The following is a 27,809-nucleotide window of genomic DNA, read 5'->3' as shown; positions in this document are numbered from 1 at the left end:
ACTACCTGAAAAAATGTGATCACTGAAAATGCTTCTATTATACAACAGGTCTGCATTCCTACTGAAGTATTTATATTTTTATATTTATATTTGAATACTCATCAATATATTTTATATATATTATGCAAAGTGATGACATTTCTGTTACGGATTACATATTTAAAGACAAAAATCGATTTTAATTATGTTATAAAAGATTGGAATAGAGACATTAAATAGATTTTTGGATTAGAATGTAAAGTTACAAATACAGTGTATGTGATTTCATTAAAAGCACTGACATAGTCATTAATTCCCACAGATACCAAATTATATTGAAAGAAATTCCTGTCCCTCACATATTTCCACACTAGCTCTTGCAAGGAAGAACTTCATATTTTTTTGATAGAGTCAGAGAAATGCCATGTAGAGATTCAGAGTTCTTTATATGAAATATGCAAATAGCAGCTATGAAAGATTAAGGTGATCTGCATAAAGCACCCTCAGGCAAGGTTCATTGCACCTTAATGGAACCAGATTTTTTTTTTTAAGTCCCATGTGCCTATATTTAACTGAAGCCTGAAGTAGACCAAGAGCCAAACCATGCAACACTGATTCATTTCCTCAGTAGCTGTTTCGCTCATGAAAAGACTCACACAGAAGTCAGAATTAGGAAGAACCCAGATGCACTGCAAAAGACACAACAGCAGCATCACTAAATGACCTCCATAGCACAAGAAATGTTGGTTCAGCCCTTATCTAAGAGTTTACTGATTCGTGCTATGCCCTAACTGTGCAGGTCTGCCGCCATCCTTGCTGACTGTGAACATCTGCCAACCATCCTGCACTGCTCACTGCAAAATGCTTTCACAGGTGCTACGCCCTCTTAAGGGAAGGGAGAGCCTCCAACCCATTGAGGCCAGAGGATGCCCTCATGCTTTGAGAGAATTTAGCCAGTGCTGGACTGTTCCACTCACACAAGCTGAGGCTGGAGCGAAACCATTTGCAACCTCCTCCCAAGTCCTGAGCTCCAGGCCCAGAAACAAAGACAGAGCTGGGGACCATACTGCCCAGGTTTGGCCAGACATGGCTTGTATCCAACTGCATTTCTGCTCACTCAGTATCTCTATATATGCAAGTCATCACATGACTTGTCTTCCTTGGGTATCTTGACCTCTACAATACAAACGAGGTTTTGATTTTCCTTGGTATCCTGTTTCTTGTCTACAGAGGTGGGCAAAAAAATATGTGTCAGCTGTATTCAACCTCGTACGGAGGTAAGACAGCCATAAGATTTATGTATTATTTTCTCTATCTTTGGATATCTTTATCTTTTGGGGAAAGAGACACAACCACTGGGACAGGTCTAGAATAGAACAGAACAGAACAGAAGAATAGAATAGAATAGAATAGAATAGAATAGAATAGAATAGAATAGAATAGAATAGAATAGAATAGAATAGAATAGAATAGAATAGAATAGAACAGGAGTATTTCAGTTGAAAGAGCTCTCCAACAAACATCTAGTCCAACTATCTGAACACTCCAGGGCTGACCAAATGTTAAACTATGTTATTAAGGGCGTTGTGCAAATGCCTCTAAACATTCCCCACCAGCAGGAACACAGAGCACAAATTGCCAAGCATATTGAACTGAGAAAAAGGTTTTCACACAGTTTTTGCTGACAGCTGAGTGTGAAGACTACTTTTTGTTTGGTTGTGTGGTTTTGGTTTGCCTGGTAAAAATTTACCTCAGTTGTACTATGGTTTTCATTGCCTGAAGGATAGATGAGGCAGCGGGATGATGCGAATTGCAAATCAGCTAAATGAAAGCAGGAATAATACACAGTCTCAGTAAATTCAAAAGTATTTTCACAGAACATGCCAGCAAAAGACAGAAGTTTTTTTCTCTCAGTTATTGCAAAGAATGTTACAGTCAAACCTTATCTGAAGGTAAAAGTTAGTTAGGAATGACACAGTTTTATATTACATATCGAGGATTAATCACAGAGAAGAGAGAGAAGAGCAAATCAAGAAACATTGAAAAAACTTGCTACATTTGCCTCATTTTTTTCCTAATTTGCTCTAATATTGCAGCTCAAATAAAGGTATGATTCTAATTTTTTTAATTGCACAATACTTCTTGGAAACACTTTGCTCTAATAAGTGACATTAGAAAAAGCTAGATGCTTCAAAGGGAAAACCTGTAGCACTCAATTTCATTCCTATTCTCTTGATTGACGGAAAATTACTTTCTTGTTTGTGATATATGGCAGTGACACTCATATACACACTGAAGTAATGTGACAATGATGACTTCAAAGCGCAGTCATTGCAAGATATAAATTCAGCAAGGTTCTACAGTCTGCTGTTACTATTCATGAAAACATGATAAATAATGAAAGAATTATAGTACTTTGTTTTCTAGCAAGTACAATTCTGGACTTCACAGCTCCTGTGAGAAATCTTAGAAAACAGCTGTAAATAGAAACAACAAACATGCTTAATTTCAGGTCTGTCTTCAAGTGTACGGCACTGTTGTCACTGCTACAGCAGAGCCAGTGGGACATCACACCCTCCCCAGAGAGGCAGATCACTGACAGCAAACCTCACCTGAAATTGTTCCCTGACTGAGGGATTATCTCTCTTTTACCGATGAAGTCTGGGGCTGAATTTTTATTGACTTGCACTGTGGCATCAAGGCAGCTGATGGTTCAGGGAATGGGACTGAAGTCCTGTCTCTGCTGTCTTAGTGCAAATGTGAAAGGGAAGATTAGTTTTTGCTTGACTTAAAGTGTTGGTCACCATTCAGATGAAGAGTCCCCCATGGATCTGCTATGTGGAGAAGGGGAGGACAAGGAAATCTGTCAAAAGCTGCCCATCAACAGGTCTGAGACCCCATGCTTCTTGTTACACCATGAAAGGGCCCTGTCGTTCTCTTCCTCCCTCACCCCTGTGGAATCTCCCAAATCACATCTCCACAAAGAATCATGGCCCTTTTGGCTCCCTTCACCCTCAAAGCCTACAAGATATTGATGAGGTTATTTTGCTGTATTTGGTTGCATTTAAGACCTACAGACACACTTGGGCACACAGTGACAGGAAAAACAATTTAATACTAGCAGCAACAACAAAGGAAAGTAACTATTACCTAGGAAGATCTTTTTCTCCAACTTTAAAGACCAAATTATATTTTATTACAAGACCGCACCAGCCATACTAGATGAAATTTGCCGAACACATCATCTTACAAGAGGCAGCAATTCTACAGCTATCACTAAACAAGGTTATGTAGTCCAGACAGTGCTAAAGCAGCTTCAGAAAGACAACATAAAAACAGAATTCTCCAGACTTATCAGAAGAAATGGAAGAATTTTAAATTGCCTATTTAAGACCTGTGCTTAGAATAAATATCCACCTCTCTGAGATTTTAGATGGAACATGATTTTATGAATTTTCATTATGTCTGTGCTGATGTGTCAGAATGAACTTGGGAACCATTCCTGGTTGGCTCAGAGGGGAAACACTAACTGTGATGGATAGGGTAAAATGTCTCTCATGGCTGTGTGTGCTGCAGAGTGGAGCAGATGTGCTTGGGAGACAATGTCCGTCTGGAACACCTAGCATGATGGACCAGCACATTTTTTTTTCCTGAAAAAGGAACATGGAAGACTACCAACTACCAACTCAGATGCTAAAAGCTTTTACTCATCCTACTCAGTCAGGCTTGGATCTCTTCAAGTTTCCATGACCACAGTGCCCAAGACCATTTAGCAAACAGCCACAGCACTGTCCAGAGACAAATTCTGCAAATGATCTGTAGTGAAGGAGCAGGGTTTTAGATAGCTGGATCACGATGCAGGGAAACAGCGACAGACTGAACAAGTCATGAAAAGCTCTTCAACCATGGACCTCCCTAGGACTCCTCAAAAAGTAATTATGCAGCTATGCCAACAGCATTTGATCCTACCCTAACTAGAATTTCATCCATAAAAGCCAAATGGCACCCTAGGAGACTGTCCTACCAAGCATAATTTCCTCAGCTGCTAAAAACACTGACTGGAGAAAGCAACAAAAGGAAAAAAAGGAAATCCCCTCCCAGCAGGGAAACATTCCTTCCTCCACTTCTCCCAAAAAGGGAAAAAAGAAGACTACATCCTTTTTCAGGCCAGTAAGCCAAATGTTTGCCAGAGTGTTTGTGTGTTTCCTATTTTATCTAAACTATGTCTGTCAAAGTGAAGGACAGGTTCTGAATAGGAGTATGGCACAAAGAGGCAGAGCCTTCTATTGCCTGTATCCTTGAGGTAAGAATGGCACACAGATGCCAGCTGTCCTTCTGAGATTCCCACACAAGCAGATCTCTGGCCAGAGTGAGTTACCTCAGTGCAATCTTGTGGGGCAGTATTCATGAGACTTTGGGGAGAAATGCCAAGGGACAGTGGAACTGAAGCACTGCTGGGGACACCACAGAAAATGAACACTTACTTTGTTCTTCTGTGCATCTCTTCATTTGATTGCACATAGCTGCTATAAGTAGGGCCAATGATTTTTTTTTGTCTAAAATGGCACCTGTGATAAATTAAATTTAGAGAAGGGACATCAATATGACTATAAATAGTATATATATTTTCACAAAAACAGTCCTACAGACAGACCTAGAAGACTGTCTTTGATTCAGCAAGCACTCTAGCACTTACTTAAATCTCAGTGAGGTTTAATGGGGTTTAACAGTACTCTGAAGACTTTGCCCTGGTAAGTGAAGTTGTGAATGCACAGGGCATATAAAAGATTGAATGTATTTGGCTTATGGAAGGCTGCCATCTTGCCTGGAGTTGTACCATTTTACATGAAGCAAACCTCCCAAGGAGACCATTATTTCAGGTCATTTTGTTGGCTACATCCACTTACAAACTTTCTGTTTCACTTCTACCATCACACCCTGCCCTACACAAGGATCTCCGTTAGACTGAATAATACATTCCAGAATTTAGGTACAAAATTATGTATAAGATGTCAAGAAATGTGCCACATTTTCAGATCCTTGAATGCTAAGTGATATAAAGTATTCAGTGGAGAATTTCTTCCTCTGCATGTGGAGATTTCTTATTTTTGTAAGCCACTATATAAAAGCAATTTCTAATACAAATAAAAGCTAATTTCATCTGAAATGCAAGCAGTGAGTGCAATTAAAAGGAAATAAAGGCATAGTCAGTGAATCTAACTTTGGCCTCTCTAAAAAAAAATTTGTGGAATTGTTGAACTTACAGATCGCATTACAACATTTTATTTTTTTCCTCCTCCTTAAGACATTCATCCTGAACTATTAAAGTAAAGGAGCCTCTGAGATTATTGTGTACATAAACTAACTTCCAAGCACCTATTTAGGAATGAAAAATATGTTTTATTTTCAGAAGAATGGCTCATACCCTCTTCACCTCCATTCAAAGGGCCAAAAAGCCACAGATATTGCAAAACTGAGTAAGAGAACTCCTGCAAGCAGCTCCACATTACAGAACTATATTCACAATCATATATAGCCACAGTTGTTCCTGTGCTGGTGAGAACATACTTATATAACATGGTCGGGAGAGACTCTTAGGAAAGGGAACAAAAGATTTCAGAATAGCTGTACTTCAGTTACCTGGTGAGCAAAGCATTGGGCTGGAACTCAAGATACCATTGGGTGATACTGGGTGAGTCACGTTGCCCAGTGACTCACAGAATTAGGATTGTGAAACTGATTTTACCTGGGACAAGAGCTGCATACAGAAGAGATGTTGCTCTCATTCCAGCTGGTGGAAAATATGCCAATATTGCCCTTGCTGAACTTTAAGAAGAAGCTGCAGACTGATCTGATTCAAAACTCAAATGGAAGTCAACATTCACAAATTAGAAAGCTTTTAGGATGAAACCATTGGACCTACTCATATATACACCCAAAATGCACACAAACATACTGGTCTGGATGGAAAATACTCATGCTACCTATTATTAAAAAAAAAAAAAAAAAGGTGAGCTCTACAAATCATACCTACTGTTCTTTATTGAAGTTTGAAGCTTCTGTTCAGCTACGAATGTTTGTGGTCATATGAGACTACCCACTGTGGCCACTTTAGAAGGCAGTACTTTGCTTTGAAATGCTGCATACATTGTACGATATTTACATATGCCTCACTATTTTGGGATAATCCTGGATTTAACAAGAGAGGGATGACCAGCAGGATGAGGGAGGTAGTTTTGCCCCTTTACTCTGCTCTCCTGAAACCCCACCCTGAGTGCTGCATCCAACTCTGGGGTCCCCAGCAAAGGAAAGGCATGGATCTGTTAGAGCAGGTCCAGAGCAGGGCTATCAAGATGATCACAGGGGTGGAGCTTTCTTCTATGAAGACAGGCTGAGAGACTTGGGATTGTTCAGCCTATAGAAGAGGAGGCTTAGGTTGACCTTTTTGCAGTCTTCCAGTACTTAAAGAAAGCTCAGACAAAAGTTAGAGAGTGATTTTTTACATGGGCAGAAAGCCACGGGACAAGAAGCAATGACTTTAAACTACAGGACGGGATGTTTAGATTGGGTATTAGGAAGAAATTCTTCACTGTGACGTTGAGGCACCGGAACAGGTTGCTCAGAGAAGCTGTGGATGCCTCACCCCTGGACATCTTAAAGGCCAGGCTTAGATCAACCTGGACTAATAGGAAGGTGTCCTACCCCATGGCAGTGAGGTTGGAACTAGATGACCTTTAAGGTTCCTTCCAAACCAAACAATTCTGTGATTCTATCATTATATGAATTAAAACAAAAAACACACAGAGATTTTCAAAATTATAGACCAGATGCTCTTATGAAATGTTTGAAACAATTCTGGATCTCAAGCGAAAACACTCAGAGATAAACAGATATTGGGAGGTAACTCCATGCAAGAAAAATGCTGGCCTTCTGTAACAATAGTTAATGAAATGAAGCTCTACACAAAATTAATGTCTTCTCCCAGACTACTTCGATGGTTTCAATTTCATAAGCCAGCACTTCCCTTAGGAAAATAATTTCAATTAAAAAATAATTCCTTTTTTTTAAGGAAAAATTAGAAGGTGTGTCCTGGTACTTAGTATCACCTGTATGAACAGCACAGATGTGATTATTTTCAAATAAAGTTGTGTAAATTTTTTAACTTTTTCTCATTGCAAGCAATCTTTTCCCCACATATTTAAATATGCCTGGGGCTAAAAGATCTAGAAATTTTGTCCATAAAAAGTAATTGTCTAATATAAGAATCTTTAGCTATAAACAACAAGCAATGTTGTACAATTTCTAAAAGCTGGCTTCTTGGTTACACTATGACAACCATTTTGCAATTTTAAGTATTCTTTCTTAACCAAAAGTGAATAGTATTTATTGCCTATAAATGGCAGAAGTAGCACCACCCACATACTACAGCGCTTACTATACAGTTCATTGCTGTAAGTCTGCTACAGTCTCTGCTTAGGAAGTAATTCCTGGCAGCATTTTTTATATATATGGTCTTCAGTTCTTAACTTTTCTGACCACATACCAAAAGCACTACAAAAAATCCAAATTAGAGACTCATGGAAGATGAGATCATTGAGTCCCACCATTAACTCAGCATGGGTTATGACTCTTCCTTTTGGTATTTTTTCATGTTACTGCCAGCTACATGAAATGTGCAGTCCTACCACACTCATCTGCAGCTTTTATGTCCTTTTATGAAGCATGAGAAGTTTTTCCAAGGCAGTAGTTATTATTTACACCACACAAGTGCATAGTCTGATAATGAGAATGAGATACAAGTTCATCTCCAGTAACATAAGCAGTCCATTTCAGGAAGAATGACTTACTCCACAGTCTGCCACTGTTATGAGTCCTGCTGGTTTTCCTGCCCTCTTCTTCCCTCTTCTCTTCCAGTCATAGCATTGACATTTATGATGAGTACAAAGAGACCATACTTGGCAATTGCAATATCTAGATGCCTTGCTTGGGAATATATTTCCAATGTCTGCCTTTGTGCTTTGTTCCTTCATTAGATACACTTCTAGCAGTACTAATGAAGCAGAGAGGTCTGTTTAGTCTGGCTGATAGGAATTCTCTTTTTCCCTGTTTCTTTATGACTCACTCTTGATTCTCATGCACAAACTAGTAACTTATATTGATAATCCAAAATATATGTGTAAATACTTTTTCATCCCAAGCAGCCTTAAAATGGAAAAATGTTTACTTTTAATTTTACACCAATGAATAACTAAAAATTTTGGACATCTATTTCTTTATTCATGTTCATAAAACTAGATAAGATGTAACTCATCACTGACTGATCCCTCCGTTATAATGTGTTTTTATTAATAATAACTATGCCATTAGAAAATTTAATTCTTCAGGGTAAACAACATCTGCTTTGGACCATAGTAGATAGGTACAATGTCATCAAGAAGAAAAGGAAGAAACTGGTTAATCAGAACTGAGACCTTTTAATTGGAGAGACATTAAGATGCAATGTAAGAAATGCAGGTTTCAACTAGCATAATGAGTTTAGGGGAGCTAAGCCTTGGGCTGTAGTGGGTTTGCATGACAAGATTTTAATGGGGGCGAGGGGAAACCTCTGGGGTTGCTTCTGTGAGAAGCTGCAAGGTTCCCCCATGCCCAACAGAGCCAGTGCCAGCCAGTCCCAAGATGGACCCACTGCAGGCCAAGGCCAAGCCCACCAGTGACAGTGGCAACATCTCTGAGAGAATATATTTAGGAAGGGGAAGAACGGCTGCACCACAGCAGCTGGACAGAGGAGTGAGAAGTACAGCCCTGCAGACACCAAGGTCGGTGTAGAGGAGTGGGAGGAGATACTCCAGGTGCTGGATCAGAGATGCCCCTGCAGCCAGTGGTGCAGACCATGGTGAAGCAGCTGTGCTCCACAGCCCTGGGAGGTCCATCAGGGTGCAAGAGACCTATCTGAAGTCCCTGGAGAAGACCCATGCTGTTCCAGGGGTGGATGGATGTGTCCAAAGGAGGCTGTGACCCTGGGGGAAGCCTGCACTGGAGCAGACTCCTGGCAGGTCCTGTGGTCCCATGAAGAGGTGAGCCCACACTGGAGCAGGTATCCTGGCAGGACCTGTGACCCTGTGAGGGAGCCACACTGGAGCAGTCTTTCCCAGTAGGACAGCACCCCATGGAAGGGACCCATGCTGGGATAGTACATGAAGGACTGCAGCCTGGGTAAGGACCCAAGTGAGCCAATGCAGGCTGAGTCCTTCTCTTTCTGAAAGAGTAATGCAAATGTGACATCCCAAGGGTTTGCAAAGTTGTCAGAGAGTGTGATCTATGTCAGTAAGATCAAGATGCTGAGCACTGCTGGAATCAAGTGAATATTTCAATCCCATATCAAAACATATCAAGAGCAGAATAAGCTTTTCAGTGCAGTTGCTGAGCAAAGAACCCAGCAACATGACAAAATGAAAAGCAAAAACTGATGCTTGGTTCAGATTATACAGTGACATGAGGTACAGACTTTGGGGCAATTCTGAACTACAAGATTATCATCTCTAACGCTCTGTCACAGAGAAGCACGACAGAATCAAATTATTTTTGTATTTCTTGCAATTAAAAATCCATTATAATACAGTGAAACACCTCCAAGTTTAATAGTTCCTCAAAGTTTGGAAATGTATTGACCATGGGCTTACTGCCTACTCGGGCTTCCCTCCACTTTGGCTGTCTATATACAATAACAAAGATAACACCTTTCAGTGCTAAGGAATTGACATCACGCTTTGGCATGAGCTTTTAAACATTACTCTGGTGAAAATGAGAGCTGTTTGAGCCCATGGCTGGGTTATGTTTCTGTCACTGCCAACTGAGGGGAACTTGATTATAAATGCATCTCAACAGTCCTATAATATAAATTGTAAATTTATACAAAGATGTTAGAAAAATAAGATTTCTAAAAGATGTTAGAAAAATAAGATTAAATGATGACTCCTTTTCCCAACAGACAAAGCGGAAATACAACTGAACACTTAACCTTTTGCTAAAGAACCTCTGATTTATTTTCTGTGAATGTCTTGAAGAGAAACATGTACACTTAAATTATAAACTTCAAGTCTGAAGAAAAAGAGGGATTTTTACTTTGTGATATGTGTAATTAGAGTGTGAAAGACAGAAAAGAACAGTGGATTCTGTATGGCTCAGTGAGTAGTCTCCCAACTCTTATTTTCAGTATTATACAACTCAGTAAATTCCTATTCTCTTGAATTCTACAGTTCCACAGCCTGAGATACATTTTTAACAAACTGAGAACAACAAGTTCAGCTGGGCAGAGACTGTGAAAATTCAAGTGAATAACAAAAGTTCTTCTACAATTTCCATTAGATCCATATGCTACAGTGAGTAATAAGCAGAATTTTAGCACATGTACAGGAACTAAAGGACTGATTACTAGCATTAGCAAGCATTTCTACAACATAATGATTCAGGTTTTGCAGCACTGTTTGATCTTCATTTCAATTAGCAGAATAAAAGTTATGCTCCCAGCATTGAAATAGACTGACATAAACAAAACACAAGACATTTTATAAATCTTCCTTTCTTGTCTATGCATAAATGAGTTATAACCAGTTATATGCCTCAGCTACCTCTGCCAAGTTGGCTTCAGGAAGACTACTCTGTAACTCTTATTTTATAAAGGGACAAGACAAACACTTTGGAGTCATGGTTCCCAAAAGCTGAGATGAATTTTCTCTAATCACCATGCCCATTTCCTGTCAAACAGAATTTGCTTCACTCATACTAATGCAAATGTGTATGTGTCTGTAGTTTCAGAGCGGCATACAGGATTGAACAGGCACTTCTAGGCTCCTTATCTCAAAAAAAGGAGCCAGTAGTACTGGAAAACCTTCAGACAAGAGCAGCAGAATGACTACATCTCCAGAAGACCTTCCAGAAGCAGAATGACTAAATAAGGTACAAATCTTCACTCTGTGAAAGGAGAACAGATGGAAGATGTAATGTGGGTCTGTGTAATTACTGGTGTCAAGAAAAGGACAGACATGGATTATTTGTTCATTGGCTTTTCAGGTATGAGATCCAGAAGCAATCAAACAGGCAATAAGAGTCAGGTTCAAGTAAAAGAAAGAGCTGATGAGACTTCAAGCAACTACTTGAGGAATTCATTGCTGAAAGATTGTGAAGATGCTAAAATTTTCTGTGGGCTACAGAGAAGATTGAATGACTTGATGAAACAGAAACCCACAGAGGACTGCAAAACACAGAGAAACTGTATCTGGCAAAGAAAGACCCTGCTGAGTCCTACAGCAAGTGAAGGTAGTCTGTTGTTCTCCTGTCTATAGATACACCTTTTTTTTTTGCCACTGTTAAACACATGCTACAGGGCTTAAAAAAATCTAGATGCAGGCAGTAAGACTGTGACTGTATTCAAATGAGTTGAAAAATTTCCCAAATCATCAACACAGCTTATTCTCTTCATTTAAGCTATAATCCTCCAGATTGTAATCCACTGCAGTTTACAAGTTCATTGTGTTACTTCGCATAAGTAATGAGATTTACATATCTGATACTCAGGAAATCAACACTTTTTCAAGAGGAAGTACCAACACAATTTTTACAGAAAAATACACAAATTATCAAGATCACTTGACACTTCAAATGGTAGTCTTTCACTTTCAATTGATTTTATTTGGAAAAAAAAAAAAAAAAAAAAGACTGTTTTCATTGCCTAGCTCCATCTATTTGTTCCAGTACAGTATATTCATTTTCAGGGATCTGTTCCAACTCTTCCTTTGTTTGGATTCTCTCCTACTTGACTGCCAAGACACCGCGTAGCTCTTGGTCTGTGTCGCTTCTTATTCAACAGCTAGAGAAAATTAAATACCCTTAAGAATCTTATACCACCCAAATACATGAGTCATTTGATTCTCAAAAGCTGCCAGGACTGCTACAGTTCAGCAATTACATCCACAATACTACATAGCTGACTTTTGGTGTCACTCAGATAGTGTTATTTAAGGCTCCAGTGGTATTATCATACTTTGTTTTCTCTGTGCTTTCCCAGGAAATTTTAAGCACATTATCATGTCCCCTTTGATTTCTTTCTAGTGAAGTCTCCCAAATGGTATATGGTAAAATGTTCCATCCTCTACTGCCAACAGCCCAGCAAGGCAGTTTGTCCCACCACTCACAGTGTCTCTCAATCTTGACTGTTGCTAAAATATCAAAGGCATTACAACTGCTCAATAGTTTAAGTAATAACACAGCTGAAGTCAGTGGCAAAGCAAACTTTGACTTAGCTAGGTAGGCTGGGGTTGAGGAAATTATAAATAAGTTAATTACTATAGGATTTCTGTTTAAATGTGCCAGATACTATAGGTCAGCAAGCAACGAAGAGTTAAGATGTGTGTAAGTACAACAGTACTGCTACACTACAGGTGCAATAGCTATATTTATTGTATAGCCCAAAAACTACTGTTTCTCAAATTACTAGTACCTCTTTCACTAACTGGCACTAGGAAATGACAGAGGAAGTGATTTTTGTACCTTTTTGAATCACTGTGATAGAGCTTTACTGTACTATTCAATCTTAAATCTTCTTCTTGTAGTGATCCCTTTCCTCTTCAGCAAACCATAGTTTTATCTACTCCTAAAACCTCTTGGAAATCTTTCTAGTATTTTTATATTCCCTGGTGTGCTTCCTCCTATTCTGTTTTACTTGAACAGTTTCTTAATTTTTTCAATTAAACAGCTGTTAAACCTTCTTTCAAACAGGTGTTAATTACTATCGCTTTCTGATCACATCTCTAATCCAGTTTATATCTTTAATTTTGTAGCAACTTCTTTCCTTTTTCTAATATTTTAAAATAAAAAAATAATATCTATCTTAAAATAGATATGATGGATATGTTCTACCCTTGGTTTTAGCATTATAGCAAAATTGCAGTCATGTTTCTGACCACTACTGAAACCCCATAAGGCAACAGAGGAAAATGGGAAAGATGAGGGTTTCAGTTGCTACAATTTTTGAAACTTCAGCCCACTAATTAGGAACAGATCCATTGTCAGTAGTCCAGAGATAATAAGGTATGATCAATTAGGATCTTTTGCTTAATAAAGGACTTTCAGAGGTTGTTACAGTCTCTTGTATACTTGAATAAAGTTATTTACCTGAAGAGGATTATTCAGTTTATTTGTACTGGCATTCAAGGCTTAGACATCTGGAGAAGAAACCCCAATTCCCTCAGGTTTGTCTATCATCCAGCACAAGGACAGACCTTGTACAGTTTGGGGGGTTTTGTACAACACAGAAAATAATTAGGATTATTAAAATTTAATATATGATTATAAAATAACAAGGAGATAAGCACCAGGCTATTAAAGAAAAGAACTGTGAAAACATGTCTGTGAAAATCCAACAACCAAACAATGAAGAAATGAGCTGCTTTATGGACCTCAGCAAACATGAGTGTGGACTTTATTTGTTCTTCAGAGCAGCTGCTACTGGCTTCACTTAAGCTTGGAAATCTATTTTGTGTGCAGCTTTTGGCCATCTTCATTTCTGATCTGGCAGCCCAAGCCAAATCCTTGCATTTCATTAATTTTGTCTTGGTAGCACTTAGTACTTATCCTTGTTTGATCAAGGAATTTTCCAGTTCCACTGCATAAGTTACCAGCTAGCACTGAAATGAACTGGATAAATTATCTGCAGATGACAGATAACAATAATCAATGACTCAGAAGAAATTCAACTTTTCTGTGTGACAGTTCTGAAAACTTTAAAATATTCTTTTAAATGCATGAGATTTAGAACTGAAAAGTAATTTCTGTGGATCAGTTTGTGACTAACTCAAATATGGTTACCTAGAGAAGTCTAACAAATTGGCTGGCTTTCATCTCTCCAGTACTTTTATACTTAGCCACCCCGTGCAGCTACTTCATAGGTCCAGGCAAAAAAAAAAAGAGGGCAACTTACTCAGTGTTTTGTAGACAGGCGAGTGCAGAGATGATCAAGAGGTTTAAGACAAAAAGATGGAATCTTGGTTATGTGTTTCCTGTTTTTACCAACAAAAAAGGTTCATCAGGGATTTCAAGTTACTGTTTTTCTGAATCAATCAGCAAGGACCATATCCAGGGGCATGTCCCAGGGCAACTAAAACTGTCAGGCCAGGATGATGTTTTCTACATTGGCTTAGATGGTATCCACTGCTTACCCTGAAACCCCCTTTTTCACTGCGATGGTATTCCTCCTCCTCTATCCTCACAATGGTTCTTGCACTCAGATGAGGAGATCACACAACACAGCCTTCGGCCACTGCACTGACTCCTTGTGAAATACCCAGCAGGATCTTGAGGGATCACATCACAGAATCATAAAAAGGTTGGGTTGGAAGGGACATCAAAGATTATCTAGTTCCAACCCCTCTGCCATGGACAGAGGATGACACTCACTAGATCAGGTTGCTCAAAGCCCCATCAAACCTGAACACTTCCAGGGATTGGACATACACACCTTCTCTGGGCTACATTTTCTTTTTTTTTAACATTATGCACACTTTGGTCTTCACACTCAAAAGCAGGTTTCCAAGGGGGTTTAGAAACCGTGTAGCACAAGAGTATTCTGCCTCCTTTCAGATGCTTTCCCTGCCATGTGCAGTTCACCTAAGGATCAGTTTAAAATGTTATTGTTAGACTTTCATTAATCTGATTAATAGACTGCTGTGCTTTTAATTGCATGACTTACAACTTGTACATAAAAGTCTACCAAAAAAAAATTCCTTCTGGGTAATAAACAAAATGAAAGATAATAGATTAGTCCTAGTTGAGCTGTATTTGCTACCAGACTTGAGAAAAAAATTCCTTCAGAGGACCTGTGTCTAGGTTTGCATAGTGTCAGAGCTGTCAGCTCCACAGACAGAAGTCACTGGCTTTTAAGAAGCCTCCACTTCCTAGGAGTCTCCAAATTCACAAGAAAAGTAACTGCCCTTAAACTTTCCATGTCCTGGTAGGTTGCCATTAACTTAAGAGCTCGTCTCTGTTTAGGGTGGCAAAGAAGCCATACTTGGCCAGGAGCTGGACTCAGTCACTTGGTTTTTAAATCTTATGAACAAGTGTAGAGAGATAAATACTCCCAGGCAACAAGATACTGATATAACTCTGTGTGCTCACACAAGACACACACTTTAATAGGCTATATAAGGCTGTATCACGCTGTATTCCTGAACTCTGGGTAGCTCTTCTCTTTCAGTCACCAGAGCAAATATTAACTTTTCATGTGTGTCAGTTACACAGTGCACATAAATATTTCTCTCTATACGTAAATATACATGTGTTCTTCTCTTATGTGTGTATATAAAACTCTATATGCATATACATACAAAACTGTAAGAATCCATAAATGTGAGTATTTTGGCACAGAATACAATTAGAGCATCCATAATCTTGGAAATCATTCCATCATAATACAAAGTCTGGTTTCACAGTTGACATAAGTAGATAAAATGTTAAACCCATGTTACCTTATGTTCAGTGAAATCTATAGGATTTACTGGAGGTATGAATAACAGCTTGAACATACTGAATATATAATTGTACACTAGAGTTCTGCTTATAGTAGAGACTTCCAAGACTGATATTTTTTCATTTGATGTGCTCTAGCCTTGAAACAGAAATAGGTTTTTGGCAATTCTATAAAATCCTGTTCAGAATGGCTCCTGAATGTTTTACAAAAGATTAAAAAATAAGTTTGGTTTAAAAACTGTACATGTCATTTCCTACTTGATTTTCACTCTTAAAGTCAATTTCCCAGCAATGGAAAGATGCGGTAATTCTTACAATCAGACACAGTGAGATTATAGACCTTGTCAACTACAGCAGTAGATTTAAAACAAAGATTCACTGCCTCCCTCCATCAATATTCCATATATATGAGTCTCTAAACTGCAACAGAAAGAGGTATTTAGACAGAGAATGGAGAAAATTTTATATTACACAGGACAGATGCTGGCTGCAGCTATGGCAATAATTATGAACAGATTAATGTTTCAGGACTACATATTTTTCTAAAATACTCAACAGTGAAAAGATTTTGGATTAGATTCTCCACAACTTGTAATTGCATTGACTGCATTAGAGTGAAAAAGTAAACACGATGTATTTTTCATAAACTCCTAAATTGTTGAGAAGAAACAGAAGCTGCCAGAGCACTATAATTCTCTTGAAACTAAGGGGACAAATTTTCTAAAATTACATCATCTTTACATATGTAGGATTGATGAGAAAGCACAATTGTTTTATTTTGTATTTTGTAAAATTTCACATAAGAGTGGTGCAATTTTGAATTACTTTGACCACTATCACCATCTTAAATTCACTTGTGATCTTAGTATTTCCCCTAAGACCAAAGAGCACACATAGTTGCAATGTCCAGCAAAAAAATGCAAAAATAAATGAGAAAGCACAAAGCTTTTGGGATTTTAGGAACATTTACAATATGAAAAAGCGGTTGAGAGAGTTTTTGAATTTGGCATCTTTGGCTACAAAATGACCTTCTTAAATGACAGCTAGTTGTAAAACAAAAGTATGTCATAAAAGAAGTTTTCTCAGGGAGTTATGGTAAAGGAATGGGAGATATTTTGAACAATGAGCTGAACATCTGAACTAAAGTCATACTTCCAAGGGAGTGCAAACATGCAAAGTACAAACATCTTTAATGTATTTCTAACACCTGAGAAATTGCTAAAGAGATGTTAGTTTGTGCATTATTGATATTTTTCTTGGTTGTCATATATAAAATGTTCACCCGAACTTTCAAATTGTACTCTTAAAGCTGGATTAAGGAAAATGTGAAAATGTCTCATACTGAGAAGAGGAATGAAGCCAATGCTTAACAGGAAGCACCTTCTGAAGCTGCTTTCAGTAGAACACCAGAAATTCTTTATGCTTGAATACTTTCTTGAATTAAGGTTAAATCAGAAGGAAGCATCTTATTTCTTAAAATGAATTCCATCATGTTCTGGCCATAAAGCTTTGCTATCATGGGTGGTGGATTGGATTAGGTAATTTTTACTGTAGGCTTTGTTTTTCAGCAATGGGTTTAAGAAAAGAATGTTAAAATAACAGTAAGTAGGCAATTCAGTAAGAAAACACTAATGGAGTAAGATGACTAAAGTGCCATGTTTCCCCAGTACACATGTCACCCAAGCCATCATGTTTCCAAAAGAAAATCAAGCCTTTTAAGACGTCTGTTATCTAACTGTCACTGGGAGTATCATAGGGAAGATGAGCATGAGCTGACCTACTTGAGTGTGCTAATGTCTCTCAAGAGTCATAGTCTTCATTGTCCTTTAATTCCCTGATTGCTCTGAAATGGCAACACTTTTTGTTTTGAAATGTCAACTTATTTCTATCCTTCTCAAAGTCCCACTCTTGCCCTTGCTAATTTGCCCAAATTCAGCAAACCTTGGTTTCAGCAAAAGCCTGGTTGTAGATTATCACTGAGAAGAATCACTAATCAGCAATGATTCTTTCTGAAAATAAGGACTCTGACATGTGGAGTTTGGGTACTGCAAGACACTATGTCCTAAATTACTTGTTTCTTGGGTGTTAATAGCAATGCCCTGAAGAACTTCAAAGGCTCTGAGGACTAACCAGAAGAAGAGTTCCTTGAACATATCTCATAAGACAGACCGACGGACCCACATGCAGGTACTGCTGGCCCAAACCTCTCCTCAGGGACAGCTGATTGCTTCTTCCACAGACCTTGGTGCCATTAAAGCCAAATGAAATCCTCTTCAGTCTCAACCAGAGCTCACCTACAGCTTTGGGACTTAATGTACTGAGCTAGTGAGTTGGAAATCCGAAGTTAATAAGGGACATGGGTGAATGCACAGGAGCACAATTAAGGAGACATTGGTAAAACCCCTCACTAAGGGTGCTAAGCAAAGAAACACCCTGCTATGAGAGTATGCTTCTTTAACAAAATAAAGTGACAGAACAGATAGATGACATACATCCAGATCCTATGCACTGGAGAATCTTTTTAACTATAAAAACCTCTAAAGCTAAATCCTGTCTGCATTTAATCCAAAGCAATTCTTCAGATGGAAAAATGTCCCCACTTGGCTTAAAGCCAGCACAAGCAGTAGCAAAAAGAGAATGGTTTCTAGGAATTGAGCAGTGGGGATGAATGAGAAATCCTTCTTTGATCCTAACCCATCCTTATAAAATCCAGCTTGTGCAGTCAAGCTAGTTCAGTCAGTGCAGCTCTGAGGATGGACTAGTGGCCAAGAACTGAAATGCAACCCAGCTCACAGAGTATCCCCTGCTTCCGTCCTCTGTGGGCAAAATCACACTGAGAAGGAACTTTCAAACCCCTATTCAGTCTGTTTGATTTAAGTATTTTGGAAAAATAAAATTTTAAATTACAAAAAAAAAAAAAAAAAAAACAGAAGGAGTTATGTGGAAGCTTAGTTCTACATAAAGACACTGCAGCAAAATAAATGTAACCATCTCAAATTGCATCAGTATTTGGTACAACAAATATGCTCAAAGTTAATATCACTAAGTTAAACAACCATGAATAAAATATTTTTATGTAAGTGGACAGACCAAAATATTATTTTGTAATTGCTCTGTAGGAAGCATGATGCCTTCTATGAGAAAATATAAGAGTAGTTAGAGACTAGGAGTTAGTGCAAATACCTGCCTACATCATCAAGTTGAAATATGTGATCTGTGTGTCGTAGGTACCAGGTTCCTTAACCGATTAAAAAAAAATTAGTGCAACACATTCTTCATGTTAGACTTAGGAAACTTTATTAATCATTATGTGACACAATAAAGCACTCAAATTTAAAATATGTGAAAAATAAAGCCGAGACACATATTCACTAAGCCAGGAATCCAAAACACTGACATCCAAGGGTGGTTTGTCATCCCAATTTTCCTTCATTACAAACGGGAAGAAATGCACTCCCTGCAGAGGGCAACTAATTTCCTTCAAGATATGTCATCTGAATCACCCTGTGAAGTTACCAAGTTCTTTCTAAAGGCTATACAGACTCAGAGGTCTGATGCTACAGTGTCTAGATGAATTCAAAGACAAACAGCTAGTTACAGCCTTTGGAATGACAGTTTTATAGCTAAGAGGCTTAAGGCAAATTAGACAACTGTTCCGTAGGCAACATGGATTTGATTTTATTCATGGCCAAAATTCCTGCTGTAGGGTATCTGCTAGCTAATTAAAGCCACTATGGGGAAAGCTCATGTGGTGTTGCAGGTATAACACACCAAATCTAAAAAAAACAAACTCACTGTGCGAGCATAAACAAATCCAAGGGACTGACTGCAGCTCTCACAACTTTAAATCATGATCATCAGAAAGAAATAGCCAGTACCTCTCCCAACCTAAAAAATAAAAAGTTGTCAATATAAACAAAACACAAATGGAATATTTCACCTATTTTTCAGTGGAAGATAGGCAGGATCCATTCAGCAATCAGTGCTGAAGAGCAGCAGAAGGATTGCTTTTGAAGTGTTTAATAATAATGAGCATTTCCACATGAACATCAGTTAAAACTATTTCCCCACTGAGAGATAATTTCTGTATTCAGTGGACTAAGGTACACTGTGGTGCTGGCAATGCTGAGAACATCTGAAGAAAGAATCTGTGCTTGCTTTCCCTTGCTCCACAGATACAATGTGTTCTCTCTGGAAAAGTCACCTTGCTCTTGAAGGAGGCAGGATGTGAGCACCCAGGACTGTGTGTTCTTCCTTTGCAAGAGTCCAGCTGACACTCCCATTTCCCTTGGCAAAACTAGAAGCTGTATTTCAGTTACTCAACCCATCCACAAACTCCTAAAAATTTTGACAACAGGATGTTTAAATTATGTTGCAGACATCTGTTATTCTTATGATGTCAGCATCAATATCAGGAAAGTCCACAAGATCTTAAGATGCCTTAGAAGAAAACCAGTGTCTATTTAATGTCTCCTCTGAAATTGTTTGTTTGTTTGGGTATTTGACACCACTACGGTAAGGTTCATCTTGCCTTATTTCACCTGTGTGAAATCAAACAACAATCAGCAACAATAAATACCTGATTTCTTTCTACTCAGGTATAAATTGGATGGATCAGTTTGCTTATGGGAAGCTTCTGTCTCTCCAGTGACTATACAAACAATGTAGGTGGATGGTGTTCATAACTACAATCAAATTTTTGGGACCTAGGTGAAAAAAATACCACAGGCCTTCACTGCTAAAATCCATTTTTAGAGCTTTTCAAAATTTGCCATTAAAATATTTTTGATTGAAATTAGTATATAGAAATGCACTATGGGTATGACCCTCCATCTTCTGCTATAATCCTACTGCTCATTCCTTTACTCAAAGTAAATTGGTCTGGTTTACTTTTTATAATGGAAATGAGAATAGCAAATCAATGCATAGAATACAATACTTATTGGCAAAGATAAATTTAAAGTATATGAATTTTTAGAAGAAAAAAATATAGAAGAAAATATCATTTTCACTGAACGTAAATTTGGTACTCTATCTTCTCAGTCCAGTACTCTCTGGCCTAACATCAAACTGCTAATCAGTTAAAAAAACATCTGTATGTTAGGAAATAGTACAGATTTCATCTTCAAATCTTGATATTCTTCCCCTGATTTAGGGCACTACAGAAGGATCACTGGTGAAAGTTTATCCATTAATTTAACAAACACAGAACAGCACTGATTCTACTAGAACTGCTAACCTAGTACCCTGATGTGAGTGGGTACTTTAATTAAATGATGGTTAGAAGAAGAAATTTAAATTCTCAATGAATCTCACAGAGTCGACTGCAGGAAGGTCCTTACTGGCAGAATGCCTCCATCTAGGAGATGTGAGATGTAAGGAGGAGTGAGGCTCTCAGGTCAGGCCAACTTCTCACCATACATTCTGGGCTGGATACAGAGCTGCATTATTGCCCCATAACTGCTTTATGACCTGGGTTAATAATCATCCCCACTACTAAACCATCACTGAGAGAGTTTCTGGGTTCTTTGGCAGTAGCTGCCTCTCTCTGACAGACACGACAACCAGACACCTGAGTTGAAAAGTGACAAAAATTTTAGTTATTAAGTAGTTATAATTTAAGTAGTTATTAAAGAAAGTTTGCATAAGACTCTTTGTTTTGAAAAATTCTGTGAAAGGAAACTGGATTGCAGAGGTGGCAGCTGGCAAACTTCCAGAAGACTTGAGTTCATGCTATTTACAGATTTTATAAAAGTTAGTAAAGCAGCTTGGAGCACGTGCATGTGTATGCATGGTTTTGGGTTTTTTTTAAATTTATGTTTTGGGCTGATTATAGCAACCATTTATCCTGTACCTACTGACCTCTGTGCTTATTCAACCTTTATGAAGCACTACCACAGCCTGCTCTGCACAGCTGGGATTCAGCAAATCTATCTTAAGAAGGAAGGTTCCTTGTCTTGGCGTTTGCTGCATGGTTAACAAAGAGAGACAGCCACCCGTGGAGGATGCTTGTTCTATTATAAAAGAGATGACAAAATACAGAGGATGGTTTACTTTCTGCTTCAGCCCTTCTCTTTCCAGGAAAGGAAGAGAGGCACTCCAGGTTCACTCTGACAGCTGGCAAACAGGTATTCCATGTCAGTTCAGGATTATCAAATGTAGCCACAACAGGTTAGCCTGCATGCTACAAGATCTATAGGAGGTTGGAGTCCCCCCAGGTGCCAGCTCTCAATCAACTGATCCATGCTTTGCCTGACTAGCTGGCACCTTCTGATACCAGTGTTAAGGACATGAGGAGCCCAGGACTTCCTTTGCCAGTAGGGTCTTGGGTATGAATGCAGGTAGTATAAGATTTCTGATTCTCTGAGCCAAGGACGGATGTACTTGTGGTCCTTAATCCTGGTATCAGAACCACTCTAAAAAAACAAAACGAAATGGAACGATCTTTTTTATCACAGAAAACCAGCATATGCTGAGCTAGGACTGGAAGAGCTTAAGGGCACCACCACATGCTCGGGGGGTGTCCATGCACCAGTGATGGAATGGAGGCCTTTGCCTCCTGAGGAAAGGCTGCTTGATCCTCAGAAGTTTCCAATGATTTGTGGAAAACATCTCTAGAAGAATGCCAAAACCTCTTTCCCTGAAAAGCCCAGTGAAAACTCTTTCTCTATTTACTCCTCCCTTTTCTACCCCATGCATAATATACCAGATAATATAATTATAACATTCCAATGGTTCATCTGACATGCACAAGTATGCCAGAAGCTTTTGAGATTAATATATTGAGCACATACTTAGTGACCAAGAAATTGCAGAAACTGTCATGGACTTCAGAGATTAGATTTGACTGGTTCATAATCTTAGACAAATGTACAATTCACTCAAATTTAAGGAAGTTCTCCTGTACCACTTCAGCCCGTATTTGCTGAAAAAATACCTTAGCTGTAAAAAAAAAAAGGCACTTTTATCCAAGGTTCTCCTTAGTTTTTGTCTCACATCAGTCAATATGTCTGTTAAACCAAAACAGACATTTGAAGTGAGAAGAAAAACCTCAAATGAAACCAAAATAGCCCACAGCTCCAAGAAGAATATGATATAATAGTGAAGTCATTTATTTGTTACTTTAGTCTCTGTGGCACACTAAAAACCTTCCAATTCCTTTTAAAACTTCACTGTGCAAAGAAATTGTCTTATTTTAGTTGCTCCTCTTTTGACAGTCTTAAATTCTATTTGACTGAAAGGTAATGCCCCTTTGAAGGACTTCTGCATGCATATCTGTTACACAAAGATTTAATTTGCTCAGCCTTCCCCTGTATCTACTTAACAAAACTATATTAATTAATATATATTTAGTCAGGAGATTATTTTTTTTTCCCAGCAACAAATCAGAGCGGACATGAGAATCCTGGTACCACCGTTGCTGGTGTTACACTGACACTATGCCACACTACTTAAAGTAGTGTATGTGTAATAAAGCAAGGGCAAGTTTGGCTTATCCTTCTCAATGATTCGGGACTTCTAAAACAAATGGTTTCTGGAATTCTGTTTCATCACAAAACATGGTGATGGAAGACTGATTTACACACAAAGTTTTACCTTTAACCCTCCTTCAGTAATTAAGAACATTATATTTGAGAAAGTAACAAGAACATAATCCAACACAACTTAAAACTGCATAGAAAAAGTAATGATAAATCTGACACTCAAAAAGCCATTAAATGTCTGAATAGAACAATGTTCCGTCTATTTTTACCTGCTTTTCTTTAAACAGGTTATAACAGAGTCTTTTCTTCCTGCTTCTATTCTGCCTTTCTGTAAGATAAGTTAAGGGGACTTAGTCATCATTTTCAAAATTAATTCAGTTCCTTTTAACACTGACTACCAGCACCACCAGAGGCAAGCAGAGATGCCACACGGGATTTTCCTTGTTGGTTTTGCCATCTCACTCCAGTGAATCAAATCCCAGAAAAAGCTGACAGATTAAATAGTGTACTGGTATGGAGACAGGTCTCAGGTCTTTGGAGGAGCAGTCATGCACATTTTCCTTGTCAATTAAGTCAGGCAATAAACACACACACCCATACACAAAGGTGAAAGCTAATCTCTTAACTGTTTTCTCTATGTGTGTCCTTCAATATACACTTGGTGGTCTCTCCACACTGAAGAAATGCAAGCCCACTGTCACCAAGAGTAGAACCACATTGGTTAGGACCCAACATTTTCAGTAGATAAGCAAAGCTATCTCAAAAAGATAATCAAAATTATACCAGATCTGTAGTGACCTCAATTTCACTTAAATTTCAGCTAGCAGTATTTGCCTCTAAATAGCATGAGATAAGAAGAAATGGAATTTTTTTCTGGAGCTATTTTAAGGGCAATGACTGCTATACATAGAGTCAGAGTAAGTGGCTGAAGTTAAATTTAAAAGACAGACATATTTTTGTTTTCCTGTTTCCAAATAGAGTCTCATCTGTTCCTAAGTCAGAATAACAGAGGCAAAAAGAGAAAAAAAAACCCACAGTAAAGAATGCCATCATCCTGCAAACAAGACTAAGGCCTTTCAGTGTAGAAGGCAACACCAAAGGAAAACCATGTTTGGCTTCAGCTATTTTGATATTGAAGGATAAAGCTTATTTCTGAGTCTTGTCTAAAAAACGGGTGTAAATTCAGGTTTTCCAGAATTTTTGCTATTCTAAAACAGGTCTAAAGCACTCTTACTGGTGCCTGGCTTCCCTAGCTGTACACAAAACTACTGCTTAAGTGAATGAGGTTAATTTATGGAAAAAGCAGTATGCTTGCATAGAAAGCCTTGCTAAGCTATCCAGGTGTGGGCTGCGAAGCAAGTAACATAAAACACTGAAATGTTCCATGTCACTGCAATACAATCAAATTTGAAATTTCAAGCAAAGTGGACTTAAAGGTACTGTAATATTGATATTTAGTGTGTAGAACTTAAACTATGACCCACTCTGTCTATTCTGCATTCTAAAGAAAATCTCTACATGCACTGTTTCTCTAGAACTACTTATTTCTCAGATGAAACCAACATGCATCTCTGTTACCTATGCTTTTTTTGCTTTTTTTTTTGCTTTTTTTGTTGAGCACTCATTCTCTGTAACAAAAACACATAATAGAAGGTGTTTTTATTTACTTCCACCTGAAAGGTGCTGTAATGTTGGAAGAGCCATCTCACAAGTCATGTGTAGAGAAATCTAAAATTCGGTTGCCATGCTAACAGGAAGTCACTCAACTAAGTCCAGCAAAACAAAAGTGCATAAATGACGCTTTCTGGTAAAAACAGAGAAATATTAGATTAACAAGTCTGTAGGTTTTGACAACTGTAGCTACAACTACAGTTGTGTGCCTCGGTAGAGTGCTGAATTTCTGTCGGCATTTAAACCTCCAGAGCATCAGCTGCTTCTTCCCAAGAGGACCACAGCTTCTCTCCCATCACGTCAGGGCCTTGCCGTGTAAACCCCATATGGGGATGAACCCACCAGTCCCTTCCTGTGCTCCAGGAGCCGTCCCATGGCCCACATCACCCTGCTCCGCTCCTGCCGCCTGCACCTTGCCGTCCTCCAGGTCCCTCCTGGGGGCTGGCAGGACCCCCGCTTTCCCTGGAGGGTTCCTGCCGGACTGCGCCGGCGGCGAGCGAGGTCCCCTCGGGGAGAGCCGCCTGCGGGGACACCGCAGCTGCGGCCGCCACCGCCGTGGGGACCAGGGGCGGTCCGCGGCGCGGCTCCCGCACCCACCCGTGTGCGTGACATGTGAACTCCCGCCTGGCGCCGCCGGGCTCTCAGCGCCGGCAGCAGCCGCGGGGGAGAGGGTGGAGTGGGTGCGGAGCTCGGCGGCGGATGCGGAGCCTCCTCCTGCCCCGCGGAGCGGCCCCCGCCCGCTCCCTCCGGCCCCCTGGGCGCTCCGCTGTGCTGCAGGTGTCACCCAGCGACCGAAGGATGCCGCTCCCCACGGCAGCGGCTGCCAGGGAAAAATACCTTTATTACATACAAGAGGAAGAAGAGATCCTAATACTCCTCTGGACTATCACCAAGGGCCAAGGGAGTGCATGATGTTGCTTTAGGTTGTTTGCGTCGGCGCAAAAAGTTACCTTAGACAGTCATAGGCACTTCTTTCTGCAGAGGGTTAAAAAGGTAATCAAAGACTCAGAAAGAGGACACGTCAAAATTGATGAGAACTTACTTGGTTTAGGTGCTTGCGTTGACAGCCGGCATCTTCCGACAGCAGTTCTAACAGGTCACATTTTCCCATGGAAGTTGTACCCTTTTCAATCCCGTTTGCAAATTAAATCCCTTCAGAACGTGTTTGTTTTGTTTCACTGGCTGCCGACCATCTCAGGCACTATCCACATTTTTTACTTTATTTTCTCCATATTTGCCAGACATGCAGGCACTCTCGGACGCACGCCACGAGTCAGCGGGTGCCCATCACCGCCGGCCGGGGGGACCGCGCCTGCCGCCGGGTTCCGCTGCAACAGATGAGAGGCAGGTTCTTCCCCGGTTGCTTAGCGCGGCGTCTCCTTGTTCCCCCGGGAAGCCTCATGCCGGCTGCAGAAAGTAACAGCTCCTCCCGACGCGGCGGTCCCCTCCGGAGCGCGGGCTGCGCGGCGCGGGAAGGGGGGAAAGACACCCCAATACCGGCGCGAGGAGCGCGGACGGGCACACACCGGGTTCCTCCGTCCTCGCCGCTGCGCTCTCTCCCAAGCCGGCCGCAGGCTGCGCCTCGCCGGGCGCCGTCCCGCCGCCCCCCGCCCGCCCGCCGCCCCCGCCGCGCTGTGCCCGCACCCGCACCGCGCCCGCGCCCCCTGCGGCCGCGCCGCGCACCGCGCCGGCTCCGCGGGGCTCCGCGCACGCAGAGGCCGCCGCGGGCGCTCCGCGGGGCTCACCGGCTGCCGCCCCGGGCACGGGGAGGAGCGAGAAGGCGCCCGCGGGGCGCTGGAGCGGGGCTCGTCGGCGAGCCGGGAACGCGCACCGCTCGGGACCGCTCGGAGGCAGACGCACCAAGGAGCAGCCTCGACCCCGCGGAAAGTTCGCTGTTACATCGCTCCGCATCTGGGAAAGCCCTGAGCCGCTCCATGCAGCCGCGGCGGGGCTCTGTGAGTCCGCCTCCGCGGGGGCCTCGCCCGGCGCGCTCCGAGCCCGACGCTCCTTCCCGAGGCGCAGCAAAGGCGCTGCCCTGGTTCCGCCGCTCGGCGCAGCCTCCAGCCGGGTGGTCCCTGCCCCTGCGCCGCCCCACCTCGCCCTGTGCCCCTGGGTCAGCCCGGCCTCGACGTTAACGGGACCGAGCCGCGGCCAAGACTGGTAATAGAGGAGCAGAGGGAATGAGGCTGCTCAACCCCCAGTTCCTCGCTTTACTTTTCCTTTCACTAAAAATTTGTGACAGAACTGAAATGCATGAGCTTAGAAATAGTAGGAAAAAGATACAGCGGGCAGAGACAGAGATGCATAACAGAGCATCCATGTGTTTGGACATGGATGTTTGTTTGTTTGTTTGTTTGTGGGTAATATAATAATAATACAAAACAACAATAGCAGTAATTATTTGCAGTCTGTCTGGTCTCAGTCCCGCGTTGGGGTCTGGACACGATGCGCGCAGGAGCCACCTGCCACCGTGTGCAGAGCATGCCGTGGCCGGGCGAACATCCCTCAACTCCGGCTCACTCCTGCCCCCCGGGAGGCTGGCTCCCGCCTGCCACCGCCGGGCAGCATGCCACCGAGTTCGCGCTTTGCCCGTCGCTTTGGATGAATAGCTTCTACCTGGGGGCTCCGAGAGAGAAGCGGGGGGAAATAAGCCCAGGGCAGCACCGGGCAGGGCCGAGTCTCAGCGGGGCGTGCAGTGCAGCGCAGGCAGCCCAGCCGCCAAGAGCCCCTTTGCTTCCTGCACTGCCGGGATAGGAGCTGGATTTCACCTGCCTCCCTGGAGAACACCGAGGAGTGAAGCGCTTGCCAAAGGAGGCAAGCGTGAAAATGTCACTACAGCAAGTGTGAAGGAAATGCCAGCCGCAGCACACACTGTGAGAACGAGCACCAGACCACCAGACCTCCACGGGCAGCAGAGGTGATGCAATTAATCTGCATTAAGCCGTGCAGTGAAAATGCCAGATGGATTTTGCTCTGGGACTTCCACGTTTGCAGCATCAAGTCTCTGTGTTAGACTGCTGTGTGAACCACTGGCATATGTATTTTAGATGTGCCCCAAGTTATGCACTGCTGGGATTTCAGCAGAAGCATACTGCCTTTGGGGACCTGCTCGGCAAGCAGCCTCATCCCACTGGGCAGTGTGCAGTACAGGCAGGC

The 27,809-nt window shown here is 40.9% G+C and overlaps 1 protein-coding gene across 1 annotated transcript in view; it reads right to left on the bottom strand.

Moving 5' to 3' along the window:
• The window catches only part of TRPC4 (transient receptor potential cation channel subfamily C member 4), a 130,286-nt gene extending 104,093 nt beyond the window's left edge, over positions 1–26,193 (bottom strand). The window contains exon 1 of the mRNA XM_030946339.1: positions 25,696–26,193. The gene's annotated coding sequence lies outside the window, so the exon portion shown is untranslated. The remainder of the gene's footprint in view (positions 1–25,695) is intronic.
• Between the last annotated feature and the right edge of the window lie 1,616 nt (positions 26,194–27,809).

The sequence above is a fragment of the Camarhynchus parvulus genome, chromosome 1 (assembly GCF_901933205.1).
Source record: "Camarhynchus parvulus chromosome 1, STF_HiC, whole genome shotgun sequence".
In the NCBI taxonomy this organism is placed as follows: Eukaryota; Metazoa; Chordata; class Aves; order Passeriformes; family Thraupidae; genus Camarhynchus; species Camarhynchus parvulus.
Note: the sequence above shows the minus strand (reverse complement) of the source record. Positions and strands in the feature narration are given on the sequence as shown.